The sequence below is a fragment of the Trachypithecus francoisi genome, unplaced genomic scaffold, assembly GCF_009764315.1.
Source record: "Trachypithecus francoisi isolate TF-2019V2 unplaced genomic scaffold, Tfra_2.0 Lachesis_group13, whole genome shotgun sequence".
Taxonomy (NCBI): Eukaryota; Metazoa; Chordata; class Mammalia; order Primates; family Cercopithecidae; genus Trachypithecus; species Trachypithecus francoisi.
Genome location: NW_022681458.1, coordinates 95,076,984 through 95,093,486, shown reverse-complemented (window position 1 = coordinate 95,093,486; position 16,503 = coordinate 95,076,984). Strand labels below are relative to the sequence as shown.

General features: G+C 31.8%; 1 protein-coding gene across 3 annotated transcripts in view; it reads left to right on the top strand.

The window, feature by feature from the left end:
- Positions 1–16,503, top strand: part of MBD5 (methyl-CpG binding domain protein 5) — a 546,612-nt gene that overhangs the window by 1,223 nt on the left and 528,886 nt on the right. The gene's annotated exons all lie outside the window — the stretch shown is intronic.

Genomic DNA, 16,503 nt, shown 5'->3' with positions numbered 1-16,503 from the left:
TTTTCCCCAGGAAAAGCTCCACTGCATTTGTTTCTGAGTGGGAAAATGTCGGGATCTGGATTGTATTGGAACTGCTTATCCATTTGTAGACCTGAGCGTTTTCCCCTTTTTGGTCCTGTATGAGATTTGGATATTGACTTTAGAGTTGGAAGACTTGATTGGTTTTTGCTTTAGGGGTTTCATTTTCCATTTTTTCGTTTTGTCTGACTTCCATGGAAAATTTCAAATTTTTAGTTGGTAGAGGCCTTTGGTTAGGTTTTGACTTGCATTATTGTTTTTTTTTTTGTTTGTTAAATGTCTGTTTCATATATCAGTATGTAAAGTCCAAAGCTCTAAAACGCTTAAAGTTTAAATGCCACTAGTATTGTCTGTTCCCACATATGTTCCTGATACTTATTTTCCATATGATGAGAATATTAGCTATTTTATAATTAATCTGGGTATTTTTGTAATCTTTGTAACTTGTCTGACCAAGTAATCCCCATTGAAAACTTTATGTTGTTCTGGCTGCATGGAAGGCCAAACCTCTCCATCAATAGTTTACTGGATTGGTACCACTTTCAGTTTTAGCTGAATTATTTATTTACTGTTGAAAATTGAGATGAGCTTTTCATCTCAATTTCTCTTGGGGTTCTGAACCAAATTGCTCACTATATGTAAAAGGACACAAATTTCTAAAATATGTTTTGATGAGTCAAAGCAATCATGAACTTATAGTTAGTATATTAATTTCAGTTAGCTATGAATTGAAAGGTAAATCCAGATTTAAGTTTATGGAATAACAGTATTGATAAAAATCACTATTCAGTTTTCTATAATATGTTCTTAGTGCATAGCTTTAAAATCCAGTGCTGTATTTTATTTCACAAATGCTAGAAGGTATGTTTCTGATGTAGGCCTTTTACTAGGGCTTATATTGGAAAGTGTTATTTTGTTTCATATGTACATTTCTTTATTCTTTCCTTGAAGATGGATGCACACATGCATATACACACACTCTGTCGCTCTCGCTCTCTCTCCCTCACACCCTTTTTTTTTTTTTGTAACTGCATTGGTATCTCTGATCCCATAATTTATGTCAGCAAAAAATATTCTTCTGTAAAGCAGCAATTTTGTGATCAGACTGGCAATATGAAAACAGCAATTTGATCAACTAGAAAGGATTGAAGAAATACAAATCTAGAAGTATATTTGGCATAAATATTATAAAGACACGATAATACTTCTAATTTTTTATTTGCTTGATGGTTAAAGCTAAAACATAATATACTCATATTTTAGTGACAGTAAAGCATTGCATATGTAGAAACTTGTTCTGTAAAATTTTAATTATCAACTGTGTGCAAAAGTAGACATTTACATACCGAAATAAAAAAGCTTTATAGCAGTAAACAATATGATCTTATTTCCCTTACGTTATAAATTTGAACAATTTTTTACCTTTCTCTGAGATGTAATTAGTGTGCTTAAGCAGAAATCTGTGTCAAGTTCAAGTTTTTCTCCCAACATCAATACTGCCATTCCAAGTCCTTGTAAGGTTTCTTGTTCTCACCTTAAAACCTCAGCAACCTTAAAGGTAAGAGAGAGACAGTAGAACTTACTGAAGAAATTAATTTTAAGTAAGCGAATTATGTAGGTAATTGGGGTGGTAGTTGCCCAGTAGGCAACTGAGTGAAAATTTAGTCTTGAGTTTAATGTGTTTCCTTATTTTGTTTCTTTTTTTAAAAAAAAACATTTTTTATCACACCCCTCACCCTCACCCCCATGATCCTTTTGGTTAGAAGATTCCAGACTTTATCTAAGTTGGATAATGATTTATGTTTAGAAAACCTTGTTAAGTATTAAAAACTGTTGATTCTTCAGGATTGTAATTGTTCAACTGGGTGATATCTTGGAGGTCACTATATCCAACTCTATATATTGCTGAAGTTCTGAGAACTCGAACTTGCCTGAGGTTCCAAGGCCTGTAAGTGGCAGAGCAGGGAGCAGAGAACTCAGGTCTCCTGATGCTCACTATGCTGCACTACCTCATTTCCTTTGTCAGAAATGAAACTATTATGTACAGTTCTGGGTATACCACTTAAGGGTTTCATATGGGGGCATATTATTGTACGAATATTAAGGTGAATAGCTTTAAAACTATTATTTTGTCTACTTAAATTCAGTAATTTGTTAATTTTTTAAAGAAGTACTAATTGTACTTATTGTAGGTTATTACTATTTTGAAGATAATTTCAGCTTTCTCTAATACTTATTTTCCTCCTGCACTTACAATAATCAGTAAATATACTTACTGTTGTATTAAGGACCCATACTTATAAGAATAAATGGAATGCATATTCTATTATAAATGCTTACTTGTGAGTCTTGCCCTATGTACTGCCTAAAAACAAACATTTTTATTTTGTTAACACATCCTTCTACTCTCAGCACAATATCTGGTACACAGTAGGTCCTATTGGTAGCTTGTCATAATCCGTGTTAGTTTTAGAGTTAGGCATATATGAATTTCTTTACTTCCATATGTGGAATTCGTTTCCTCTCCTTTTCTTGTCTTCCCTTGCCACAATTTTCACTACCATGAACATTTTTTCTTTATCTCTACTGTGGCTCTCATTTTATCTAATTAACAGCCAAAGTAAATACTGTTAACTATATGGTACTCATGGTAACAAGACATATTCCCTTCTTATACAGGAAAAAATTTGGCAAAAGTGATTTATTATGAATAAGCAACAATGATCCAACACATTCCAGTTAAAAATATGCTTGTAAAAATTGTTCAGGATGCACTTAAATTTTGTTTCATTGACCGGCACAATAGGTTGTTGGAATGATTAGGCCGCTTTTACCAGCTCTATAAAACAAGTGCTACTTAGGTGACATGTTTCCCTGACTTTGTTTTTTTGGTCCTTACCCAGACAATTACCAACTTTCCAGTTTTCTATGGATATGAAGATATACTCCTAGTCATCAGTGGGACCCCCATGAAGTCAGCCAGAAAGCCTATATCCAACTTATGTACCTTTGCAAACTTGTCTGGATTTTGACTGTATGTGCAAAACAGATTGTATTTAGCGATTCATTAAAGATCTGTTGATCATCTGCTGTCTGCCAGGCACTGTGCTAGGCATCTGAAAAACAAAGATGGTCCCTGCAGTTTAATGTGAAGAGCTATCTTAATTGTATTCCACAAGTGTATTGGTCATATCTTTGTTTTGGTGTTTCTACCTAAATAAATTTTATATTAACTAAACGGATACTGTTAGGTGGAAAAATGCATGTCTAAGAAGAATATTGCTGTTATTTTATTAAAATACAAATATATAAAGAAAAATTTTCCACTTAATACTGTATTCTAGGGATTTATATTCTGTAAATAGTTAACACATTTTAGACAATGAAAATAGTCTTATGTGGCTGCCTTTGCTGGATTTTTATTGCTAACCATAATTCTTTTAAGATGACCAACAATGTTCATTAAATTATCTCATTAAATTTTTCCGGAAAAAACACCCCAAACTCTCTAAACTTAAATCTTTTTTTCAAAAGTAACTTTTTTCTTTTTTACCTCATGTAACAGATTATCATTCATGATTCATTGGAAGACATTGTACATTTTCATTTTGAGTTTTCAGATATTTTCGACCATATTTTAGCAAATCTAACAGCATGATTTAATTATTCTGCAGTAATTAGTGTGCACTATTTAGGAGTTTTGGAACTTTCAGTATGTAGTAGAAATATCATTGCAAAATCCTCGTAAGAAACTTCCCAATTCTAGTTTTAAGTCAGTTGTAATTTTTACTCTTTATTATAAGTGGTATAGTTTCTATAGCTTTAGTAAAATGGATTAGAATTTTCTTTGTAGATGGCTGTTAAAGTATACCTTTTACAAAAGTATTGATTAGCAGTTAAAAAGAAGGTGGGGGTGCCTCTGCTGGTGCAGTATCTTGTGAAGATAAATAGACTCCTGAGTGGTGAATTCTGATCTCTTTCACATTCATTCTTAAATTTCTGTTTTAGTAATAATCATAGTTACCATTTATTATAAGTACCCAGCACTGTGATAAATTCAATTCACATTACATTTATTACACTGTCTAATTCAAAACACAGTCACAGTAGAGTTTTTATCAATCTGTACACTGGTAAGTGATGGTAAATTATGGCCCTGATAGCTTGACAGACTAATGGAAAATTTCTGAAAGTTTACAAGGATAGAAAAACAAAGAAAAAAAACCCAGTCTTTTATAAGGAATGTAAATATAGACCATTGTACAATTTAAAATATACATAATGTCAGTCTTTTCTTTGTATGGCAAAAATGACATTTGGGAGCTGCTCATGGTGGCTCAACACTTGTAATGTAATCCCAGCTACTCGGAGGCTGAGGCGGGAGGATTATTTGAGCCCTGGATTTTGAGGCTGCAGTGAACTATGTTCACACCACTGCATTCCAACCTAGGCCACAGAGCGGGTCCTTGTCTCTAAAAATAAAAAATAAGGTCAGGTGGAATAGCTCAAGCCTATAATTCCAACAATTGGGAGGTGAGGTAGGAGGATTTATCACTTGAGGCTAGTAGTTCAGGATAAGTCTGTGCAATATAATGAGACCTGATCTCTACAAAATCAAAATAGTAGCTGAGCTTGGTGTGGTGCAGACTGTTGTCCCAGCTACTCAGGAGGCTGAGGTGAAAGGATCTATTGAACTCAGGTTGAGGCCGCAGTGAGCCATGATCATGCCATTGGACTCTATGCTGAGCAACAGAGTGAGACCCTGTCTTTAAATAAATAAACAAACATAAAAATAAACAGTAAAAAAAAGTTCAGTTCAATCCTTCTCTCTATTAAACTTCCTGTAACTTGCATGGAGTTACATTTAATATTTTCTTATATGAAGTTAAAGGGTTGTAACAATTTCTGATCCAATGAATATTTACTATAAAATTTTTAATATAAATGTGTTGGTGGTGTAAAAGCCCATAAAAAAATGGGAAGTTTGTATTGTCTTGTGCTTTGGTGTATGTATACACATTATCTTCTGGACTCTTATCATACATTTTCATAATTACTACATTACATATATAGGATTAAGTTTAATGTACTCTTTTTAGTACTAAAGTCAGAAGTAGTATAAGAATGATCAACTTGTTGGGTTCTCTAGGTGCCTAAATTATTTCATATTTGTACTTAAAAAAACTACTGAATTAAAATACTTTATGATACAGCTCTCTTTGGACAGTTGAGTTTTACGTCCTTTACTTTTAAGAGAAAAAAACAATTAAATTTTTTTCCTGCTTTTATTACTTAAGTAACTTTTGTGTCTCTAAGTAAATACATGTTCATATTATAAATTTATACAGTTTGAATATCCCTAATCCAGAATTCCAAAAGCCAAAATGCTTCAAAATCTGAAACTTTTTCAGCACTGACATGATGCTCAAAGAAAATGCTCAGTGAAGCATTTTGGATTTTGGATTTTGAGGTTAGGGATGTTCAACAGATATATAATGCAAATATTCCCAAATCTGTAAAAATCCAAAATTCTGAATACTTCTGGTCCACAAAACCTTTTGAACAAGGGATATCAGCTTGTATTGACTCTATCATCCTACAAATCTTATGCCAGTACATAATGACCTGCAGAGTTTGGAAACATTTTTAAATGCTAAAGAAATATTCTTTATCATCTGTTACACATTAGAAAGAAATGTTTATTGCAAATTTTTTTTGCTTATAAGAATAATCTGAATAATCAGTAGTATGATCTTAAATAATTTCTTTAAACAACCCAAAGATAATTCAGTTAAAAGTAAATATTCTAACTCTTACACACTTAGAGTATTTCTGTTTGAAGTATTTCTATGTCATGTAAGATGTCAGAAGCTGGAATGACTCACTATAACTCACAGTAACTCTTCAAAGAGACAAAGTGAGATCTAGGCTTAACTTACATTAAGATATAATTTATTCAAAGTTGGATATGACAGATTTTGATTTGCGTCCTTATTTCAGTTGACCTATATAACCTTTTATTAGAGAATTTGTAATTAAATTCAGTGTCATTGAGTAGATTATTAGAACACATTGTTTTAAAGGACTAATATGAGTTATGTAAATCAGTCACCAACCTTGAAATGTTGAAAAGTTTGTGTACACACATGCTTCACTGAATTCTTTTGCTAACCAATCAAGATTCTAGCAATGGGAGGAAAATTTTCTGTGTGGTGCTAATGTTAAAACTTAAGTTCATGTGTAGCTTTTTTTAAAAAAAATGTAATGTCTGTATCTCAGAAGTTAGAAGTAATCCCAAAGTGTTTTTTAAGATTGACTGTGTGCTAAATTATATTTAGGGTTATCCTAATATAAACAACTACTGTTTTTTATATGCCATGAGTCCAGAAGTATCTACTAATCTATTGGCCATCAACTAACTTAATACATACATTCTTAATATTATTAGGTTCTAAAAATAATAATTTAGACTGTTATAAGTACATTTACTGATGTTGGGGGAGGGAAATATTCCACATTCAATAAAAGCAAATATTGATTTTTAAATAGCTTTGTTACTTGGGATATACTGACCTAAAAAGAATTCGTTGTGTAAGATATAAAGGATTCTTATTTGAAAAGTTATAAAGTATCATTAATGAGTATTAAATAACATAAAAATATTTAGGAAATCAAATACGTGCTCCTCTAATATTCAGAGGCTGTTTTTTTAGTGTTATTCCAAAATCATTTTCCTTCTATATTTGTCACACTGGAGTTTGTGCTGAAGGATTTCTTGGCCATTTTAGACAATGTAATCTAGTTAAAAGATTTGTTTATGCTTCCCATCTCTGTTCTGCTGATGGTATTAGAATGCAGGCCAGAGCCAGACATCTAACTGTTTATAACATTCAAACTTCAATTAAAGCTACAGTGTTCAGTTTACTATGTATCAGAAAGCTCTTACTAGCTACAAATATCACTAATAATGATGACAGTGATGTTGACTAGCCATAAACTTTCCTAAATCATACCACTCCTTAAAAATACTTTTTAAAAAATTTAGGTGTTAACCTTTAATTCTTTCATAGAAGTCTAAAATGAAGCTATTTTTTTTTTTTACTAGAAGTAATATAGTCTTTTAACACTTTTTATAATAAAACCTAACAGCATATATTATTGCATGTATTATTTAAATGGTCCACCTTAGTTGTTTTGAAATTAATAAATTTTGTAGAAGGTGTTACTTTGCTATTCAGTTTATTCAAATTTTCTTCCTAGCTTGAAAAATATAGCAGTATGTTGCTCACTAGAAAATAAACCTAACAGTCACAGTCAGATGTTCTTATATGTATGAAAGGAGTCTAGTCCCACATAACACAGATTTTAATTTAACATTATATAGCTTTTCTGGGTTGCTGTTGTTATTGTTTTAAGTATTTTGGTAAATTGTTTTAGAAGGGTTTTTTGTTTTTAAAAATTATTAGGAATTATTTAAAACCATTTCTTCAACAGGTTCTGTTTTTGTGCAGTTTACCTGGGCCAGTCAGAAAAGGACTTGAATTTTATGTGTGTTTAATTTTTCTAATTAATAGGCAAATTTGCTATATTACATTGGTTTATTTTTTTACAAAACCAAATTTTAGTTTTTATTAATTTTAGACCTTGAATGACTAAATCTATACATTCTTTATGTATGTACATGTATTTTTTGTTGACATCCAAGTTTATAAGAGGTATAAGCAACAGATCATTTAGGAAAGATGAAAAATCTTATTAAATCGAATGAATTGCTGGTAAAATGCTTTTAATTAAGAAATACTATGATGGAGATATTAAAAGAAACTTTTAAGTAATATAAAAAGTTAGGGGTTGGGTATGGTGGCTCACGCCTGTAACCCCAGCATTTTGGGAGGCCGAGGTGGGTGGATTGCTTGAGGTCAGGAGTTCGCGATCAGCCTGACCGACATGGTAAAACCCCATCTCTATTAAAAATAAAAAAGTTAGCCAGGCTTCATGTCACATGCCTGTAATCCCAGCTACTCGGGAGGCTGAGGCAGAGGTTGCCTCCTGAGTGCAGAGGTCATGCCACTGCACTTCAGCCTGGGTAACAGAGTAAGACTCTGTCTCAAAAGAATAAAAAAAAGTTGGGAAATACTATCAAGTGTATCTGAAGATAAGAACGAAAAAAAACCATGCGAAATTTAGATTTATAGTTTAAATCCATGGAAAGATCTCTAAGATAAGCTAGGTTGAAAAGCACATCACAAAATGATATACACACTATGATTTCATTTATGTAAAAAATGTACAGAATAATAAGTAATGTTTACAAATGTATACATTTACATCCATATAATATGTATTTTATATTATCTATACCATAAAGACATACAGTATATGCCATATAAAAATACTTCAATACATTAAGAAAAGATCTGGAAGATAGGTATCAAATTACATGCTTTGTATATAGAAAGTATATATGTGGGATGTGGGAAGGTTGAAGAATTCTTCTTTTTATGTAATCTTTAGCATTACTTGGATTTATTTGTAGCAATAAGCTTATATTCGTGTAATGATTTTGTGATGAGAAAATATACTTATATATTAAATAAAAAATGACCCAGGAAAATTGCAGTTCTAGTCTAAATAGTCACATGAATATATCCCTAGAATATCTTGAAGAGAATGTAGTATTGGCTAACAGTCATCATTGCTTGATAGAGAATAAAGTCTGTCAGACTTATCTAATCTTATCTAACAGGGTGAAAAGCCTAGTCAGTTGAGGAGGGAACAATGGATATAATGTAGTTTTTAAATATTTTGCTTCTTACCGAAAAATGTACTTCTCACTGTCCTGGAAAAAATATAGACTGGGCTGCTGTTGATAAAGGATGTCAGTTATAAAGTGGTAGACAATTTCAATCTGAGATAAGATACAATATATGGGAATAAAACGAAGTTTATTATTTTAATCAATAATCCAAATTATTATATGTTCACTCAAAATACAGATAGTATAATCATGTACTATTTTTGTAATGTTTTCTATAATCAGGTACTGGTTTGAATAGAGGACAAAAATAAAACAAAGTTTGAAGACTAAGTACTTTTTTTTAAGTGACTGAAACATGTACTTGAAAAACACTTTAAGAACCTTTGCAAAATAACATTAAACTGAGTGTGTAAATATGCCTTGTAAAAAAAAGTAATTAGAATTCTGTAGAGTTAATCACAGTGTGCTTTTGGGGAGGACCTGAGTTAATCAGGGTTTAGGTGGAGTTTAGATACTAGTTTGTCACAGAAGAGGGTAATTCAGGTAAAGACAAAGCTTCCAATGGGATGAGAGGATTAGGAAGCTTATTTTTACTAGTTTGAAAGCTGGGATTAAAATTCAGAGTAGCCTGGTAAATTAGGGAAATGCTTAGAAATAATATACAGTACCTTAACTTTTATGGTTCTAAAATTTTATTTCCCTGAATGTAGTTTTGAAAAGAAAGAAGTAGAGAAAGGGGGAAAATCATTTGCACAAAAAATAAGGAAATGAATAGGTCTTCGCAGTTATGACTGGAAAGTCCATTTGAGTCTGAAGTAAGTGTTTTCTGAATATGAGTTGGAAATGAAAACACTGTAGTTAAGGCAGCAAACATGGAAGAATACTAACTGTGATTCTTTTTTCTTTCATAAATAAAATTTTTACCCAGGTTGATCCCTAGGATCAATAGTAAATAGTACACAGTTACAACTATAAATCATATATAAATGCTAAAAGTAACAAAGGATACAGCTTATGTTTTCTCCATTTTCTTTATAAGTTTTGTTTGCGTCTACTTTATTTCCAGGTACCCCTATGATGTAAATTACCATCTAGTCTTCACCTACACCCAGAAACTGAACTTTTTAATTTCTTCCGAAAGTTTAAAGAGCTCTTTCTAATATGGCTCTGTATTTTTTTTAGCTGAAAAGTCATAGTGAATTTCTTTAAACGGTAGTTATTGTTGACTCAGTGTTTATCTCTTTTTCACAAAGGGTTGCCAGAGTCTTTCTTTGACAAACATATGTTGTTACTATTATGTACTCAGTGGGATAGTGAGTGAAAATAGACATAGGTCTTGATCTCCCGGAACTTATATCTAAAGATAGAAAAGGATATTAGTGAAATAATCGTATGAATAAATGCAAAGTTGGAACTGTTTCAATTGCTGTAAAGAGGTACATAATATTTAATATGAGGGCTTTTAGAAGGAGAATTTACTCAGTGGGATCAAGAGGAATTTTTTTTTTTTTTTGGAGGAAGTGTTTATTTAGCTGAGATCTCAAATAAGTTAATTTGATCAAGATGAAGAAAAGAGTTTTCTGGGAAGAAGGAATAGCATATACAGAGGTTCTAAGGTGGGAGGGAGCATAGTAACAAATATTAAACAAAAGTCAGTGTGGCAGAATTCTAGAGCAAGAGGTTGCATGGTAAGTGATGATGCGAGGGAGTTAGATAGGAGCCAAACCGCAGAACTTTGTATAGGCCAAGCTTTTCTTTATCCTTAGGGTTAATATTTAAACTTAGGCTAATGTTCCTTAGGTTTAACAAGAAAAACCTACTATTAGTTATAAAAGGTTTGTATTATAGAAGTTCATTTTTATTTCAGTTTAAAACCAATAATGCTTTTTCCCATAGAATCATGGTTACAGTGACAGATCTCATAAGAAACCCTTTTAACAGAAATGACATTGGAAACCAGTCAACATAGTGTCATAAATATAACCAGGTAGAAGTCAGAAAAGAAAAGGAAGGAGATTAAAAATTATGTCTATATGTATTCAAAAGAGCATGTCCTAGGTATGATTGACTAAGCTGTGAATAATGAAGAAAAAAGCCTTACTTCAAGTGCATTAGACTGATGCAAGAGATCCTAACAAATGATGGTGAGGGACACATTCAGCTGGACAGCTTAGAAGATCTTCAGCTGGCACCTCCATATAGAACAGTGTGATAATGTTGAGCAAACCAAGGTAGAAGTAGAGTAGAAGTATCACATTCATAATTTGTTCTGAATCTAGCACATATTTGTGTCAGTTGTTAGAATATAAACATTTAAAAAATTATATACTGGTAAGAAATGCAGAGCTACCAAATGTCAGCAATACAGATGCCAACTTTATTTTGATTATGTTTAGAGTGATTTCATACTGTTAGAAGTGATTATAAATTGCTCAGTTGTACTAAGTATTTTAGGCCATAATGTTAGCTTTGAATATCTTAGTGTGTATCACTTGGAGTGATACTTTAAAGAGGAAGTTGAAGAAATTTAATTTTTTAATTCTTATTTTTCTTTTAACTTATAACATTGTCAATAAATTATCTTCATTTCATGTTGATCTTAAGTTTTAAGCCTCTTTGGACACCAGTTTCTGTCTGTGTTAAGTAATTAACAATCTATGTAATAACTGAAGATTCAAGAAATGTCCAAAATATTAAGAGCATTATAAAAAAAAAATTGGTTAAGCCACTTGTATTAAGAAGAAAATGTCACAAAGATGTAATAAATTGTAAGAGAAAAGGAAGATATGTACAAGTCTTCTTTAAATAAACAGCGTATCACATAACAGTTGGTTGATGAATTCTGCCAATGCATAAAGTTGAAAATTGATGAACGTACTTCATCAGGTGATCCTGAACTTAATTTTCTCGCATTCTCAGGTACAGCAGACCATACTTTTGTAGCAGATTGGCATCTAAAAATAAGAACTATAGAATTTGCAGCTTGTTTATTTGTTTACTTATTTTTAAAACATTCTAATTGAGACAATACCAGCATTGATTCATTTTCCATGCAATAGTTAGCAGACTAATTTTAATTAATAGACCAACAATGTTTGGAAAGCTTATTAGAATGTTTGACAGCCTGGGCACCATGGTAAAACCTCATCTCTGCAAAAAATGCAAAAAATTAGCCAGGCATGGGGCAAGCACCTGTAGTCCCAGGTCCTTAGGAGGCCGAGGTAGGAGGATCACTTAAGCCTGCGAGGTCAAGGCTGCAGGGAGCCGTGATCATGCCACTGCACTCCAGCCTGGGTGACACAGTAAGACCCTGTCTCAAAACAAAAGAATGCTTGAAAAGACAGTTTACTAAATTTAGCTAATAATTCTAAGAGGTCAGTGTACCTCTTAAATAGAAATGAAGTTTCACTTGTGCCTTAATTTTTAGGGATTGATACGTTTCTTCTCTTTTACAGCTTTCTACTGTCATTTAGCAAAGTATATTCCAAGGTCCTCTAGTTCTGTGATAACTTAGTAGGTATGATTATCTTTGCACCTGAAAAAACCCAAAAGGCTGCTTTATCAAATAAGGTTTAAAAACCATGATTATGATTAATGAATGCTGGATAAAGATTTTTACCACAGTATTTTTTCGAGGGGTCTTAATATGTAATTCTTCTGAACTTCTAATAATGGTCACTAACATTTGTTGAGTACTTAACTTTGCACCACTCATTGCACTAAACATTTTATAGACATTATCTTAATTCATCATTGTAACAAACAAACATTCTGAGGAACATACTTAAGGAAGTGTTTCTTCATATTTCACTGCTTATAAGCACTTATCCAAAAACTTACGTGTAGAATACAAAAGTGAGACGAACATCATTTTCTTTTGTTGCATCCTTAACGGCTTTGAGAAAGAAAGGTCATGAAAATTATTTTTAAAGTTAAGTGCTGAGCTTATCAATATGTTTTTACACTCTTCTAATTACCATTACTCACAGATGACCAATGATAAACATTATACCCTTTTTATTAATAGGCGACAACCTGTAGAGCTTTCAGAGAACTTCCTGGGTTTGAACACTGGCTGCATAGACTGAATACTACAATATAGAACCTTTAATGAACTGTTAAGGTTCTGAACTTGAGTTTCTTCATCAGTAAAGTAAGAATGCATATCTCAGAGTTATCATGAGTCTGAATGATAGAGTATGAAGTCCTAGCATGTTGTGGACATTTACTAAATTTTTTCATTTTCCTTCTCTCCTATTACTAATAGCATCTACTACCATAGTAGATGAAAAAAATGAAAAAAACAAAAGGATTAAGTTACCTTTATAAAGAACAAAATATCACAAAATGTAATAAATTGTAAGAAGATATGTACAAGTCTTCATTGAATAAACCGGGTGCACTATTAGTAGAAGGCAAAAACGAAAATAAAATTATATTACTATTAATAACTTTTAGAATCTTTATATTATGCATTAAGAATTTTTTCTTTTTTTCTTCTTAGAAATAAAATTATCTGTTAATCTTAAAGCTATTTTAAAGCTTTCTTGAACTCCTGCATTTTTCTGAGGACCTGATATACTTCACTGTGGGTCTGTTCTGCACTTTGCCAAGGAAGTGGACATCTGTAAATGTGAAACTCAGATGGTAGAGAAATTTGAATAAATGCTCCCCAACTTGGTTAATGTAAATATTCTACTCATAACTTACAGCATTGGTTTTCGTGATTGTTGCTAAGTGAACAAATATGTAAATATATTTTCTTTTCTTGTCTTTGTTTCCTCACATTAGGTAGGCAATATTGCAAAAACGTTAAGAACATGGAACCTAGAGCCAGACTCTCTGGTTTCAAATCCCTGCTCCACCACTTAACTAGCTATGGGATATTCTGTGCCTCAGTCTGTTCATTAGTAAAATGGGCCTAGTCAGTTGTGTCCACCTCAGGGTTATTTAGTGATTTTAGATATAAACAATGCTTTAGATGTATACAGTGTTTTACATGCAATGCCTGGTACATGCTAAGTGACACAAAAGTGTTAACTGTTATAGTGATTATCTGTGTTGTCTTTATATTAGTTGTACTACAGAAAATAGTGACTATTATGGTAAAGCTTTAACTTGGTAATATTTCATTTGGTACAATAAAACAAATTCTATTTATAGTTCTTTGAAAAGTATACCAGACTTTTATGTGTCTTTTTACATTTGCCAGATTCTTTACATTATTTTTTAACTTCTTCTTGAGGGAGATAGTGGGAAAAATATCTTTGTTGTTTCTCATAAAGAAACAGACATACAGAATGTTTAGGACCTTTTAAAGTACAGCAATAAGAAAGTCAGTGGAAAGACTAAAATTAGAACCCAACATATTCCATGTGCCGATGTGTTGAGCCAAGCTATCTGTTCTCCTTATTGAGAATTCAAACAACAAAACTATTAGCTGGCATTCTCCTTATTGAGAATTCAAACAGTAAAACCATTAGTTGGCAAAGTAAATGTAAACATAGGTTATTCTATTCTTTAAAAATTATATTAACTTGTGTCTGCCTTAGATATATCCTCTTACCTAAGATTGGTTTACTCAAAGATTACTTGAAAAGTTTGATTTAAATGGGTGTAGACAATTAAAGTATTGGGCTAGTTATCCCTTAGGACTTTTAAGGGCTAAATATCTTTTATAGCCATCAACTGGCTTTTTCTCCATCTTTGATGAACTAGGTCAAAAACTGCTATTTCTCAAAGTCAGTACTCTAGTACTATATATGGGCTCAGTGTGCTCTTGTGAGCCATCCTAGAAACTTAACTGTCATTCTTAATGTTTCATTTCTATTATGTGATTCCAAGTTTCAGGGAATAAATTAGTGAGCAGTAAGGTTTTGAACAGCACTAGATTTATAAGGTGAACAGTATCTATATTTTAATTTACATATTAAAGAATATTTTAAATAGCTTTTTATTTTTTCTTATTTAAAATATTACAGTGTCTATAATTCATAAGTTTAAGAAAGTGATGAACAGTTTGGTTGGGGGACCCAGAAATAATAAATACTGGCAATCAAAACATTCAGAAGCATTTTATAAAGATAATTATGAATGGTGGCATAGATAACAAAAAGTGTCTAATTTCAAATTTATAATTTATGCTCATAATTGCTTAAGACGTAGGGTTTTTATGTAAAGGCAGAATGAATTTTTTCTTCCAAAATAACCACACTTAACATTTAGTATACTACTCAAAAAATTGCAAATACTTAATGGAGATTTTCACATAAAGGCCACTTTTATTCTAGAAAACTAAACAAGATAATTTGTTTGTTTCAAATAACCAAGTATAGACTGGATTCTGGTACACAATATCCCTGGTATTTTTCATATGAAATAATGCTTAAATGTAATAAACAAGTTCTACGAAATGTTCTAAAATCTTTTTTGGTATTTTCATATATTCATTCTGCATAGAATCAGGAAACCTAATCATCACCCAGTAACCCAGTTTGAAAACTCATATTATTTTGTAAATCCTGATGTAATTAAACCACTTTAAATTTCTGCTAAAAAAAATCAAGTTATATTTAAATATGCTTTTTTAAAGTTATGCCTTGTGAAAAATATTATTATCTTTAAATGAGACAGTTATAGACATCTTAGACAATTAAGGTTAACATCAACTGCTAAGAGACATCAAATCCTGATTCAAGAGAATAGTAATACTTTCATAAGCAGAAATTTTTCTCAAAGAGAAAACACATAGAATGTGCAATGTATTCACATTATAAATGCAGTTAGGAAAAATGTATTTACAGAAAGTCCTAGGACTTGAGAAGCAAGCTCAGGTTTTTCATAGTGATGTAGAGAAGCATAAACGTTCATTAATTCAGTTACTCATTCTAAAAATATTAAGTACTTGCTGTATGCCAGGTATTCACCTACGAATAAGACAGGCAAGGACTATGGATCTTATAGGCTTTCCATTGAAGACCAATACTAAGGAAATATTTATGAGTGATATACATTACAAAAGAACAAACAGTTCTTTCAGCTATTTAGAGAATGCAGATACAAGTTGAGTTGTAGGGCAAACATTTCTAGGTGATAATAACAGAAGCATGTAATTTTTCATTCTCTCAATGTTTTGGATAAGGAAAAAGAGACCCAGAAAAGGTCTCTTATCCAAGGTTATATAACAACTGGTATATCTGGTACCTCAGTCCCCTGCCTCCTATTGCGTTAATATCTGCCATAAGAAATGAAGCAGGAATGTGAAAGAGAAGAAAGTCATGCAGGATGCCTAGAAAGTTCAACCAGACACTGGATTTCAGTGTAGTCTGTATAACAGGAGGAATCACATTTCTAAAACTTTTTTTATGCTTATTTTAATTTTAGTGGAATTTCATTAAATTTATTTTCAGTTTCTTTTAGCATTTATTAAATCTTTCAGGACTTTGCTAAGTTCCATACATCCACAAAATTTCTAAACAGGAGTCTTATGTCCCTGGAAGCTAACTGTGTTGGTACTATGGTTCCCAAGTCTCGTCTCTACAAAAACTTTTCAGGGTTATATCTTTTTTTTTTTTTTCTTGGTAAAGAAAGTTGTTTTCTTTAATTACCTTGAATTTAATAAGCTGCAGTCTCATCATTGCTGACAAAAAAAAAAAAAAAAAAAAAACAGAAAAAACTTGAGGATTTGGGGAAATTAAGGACACTTTTTTTTTCCTGGGGTGGTTTTG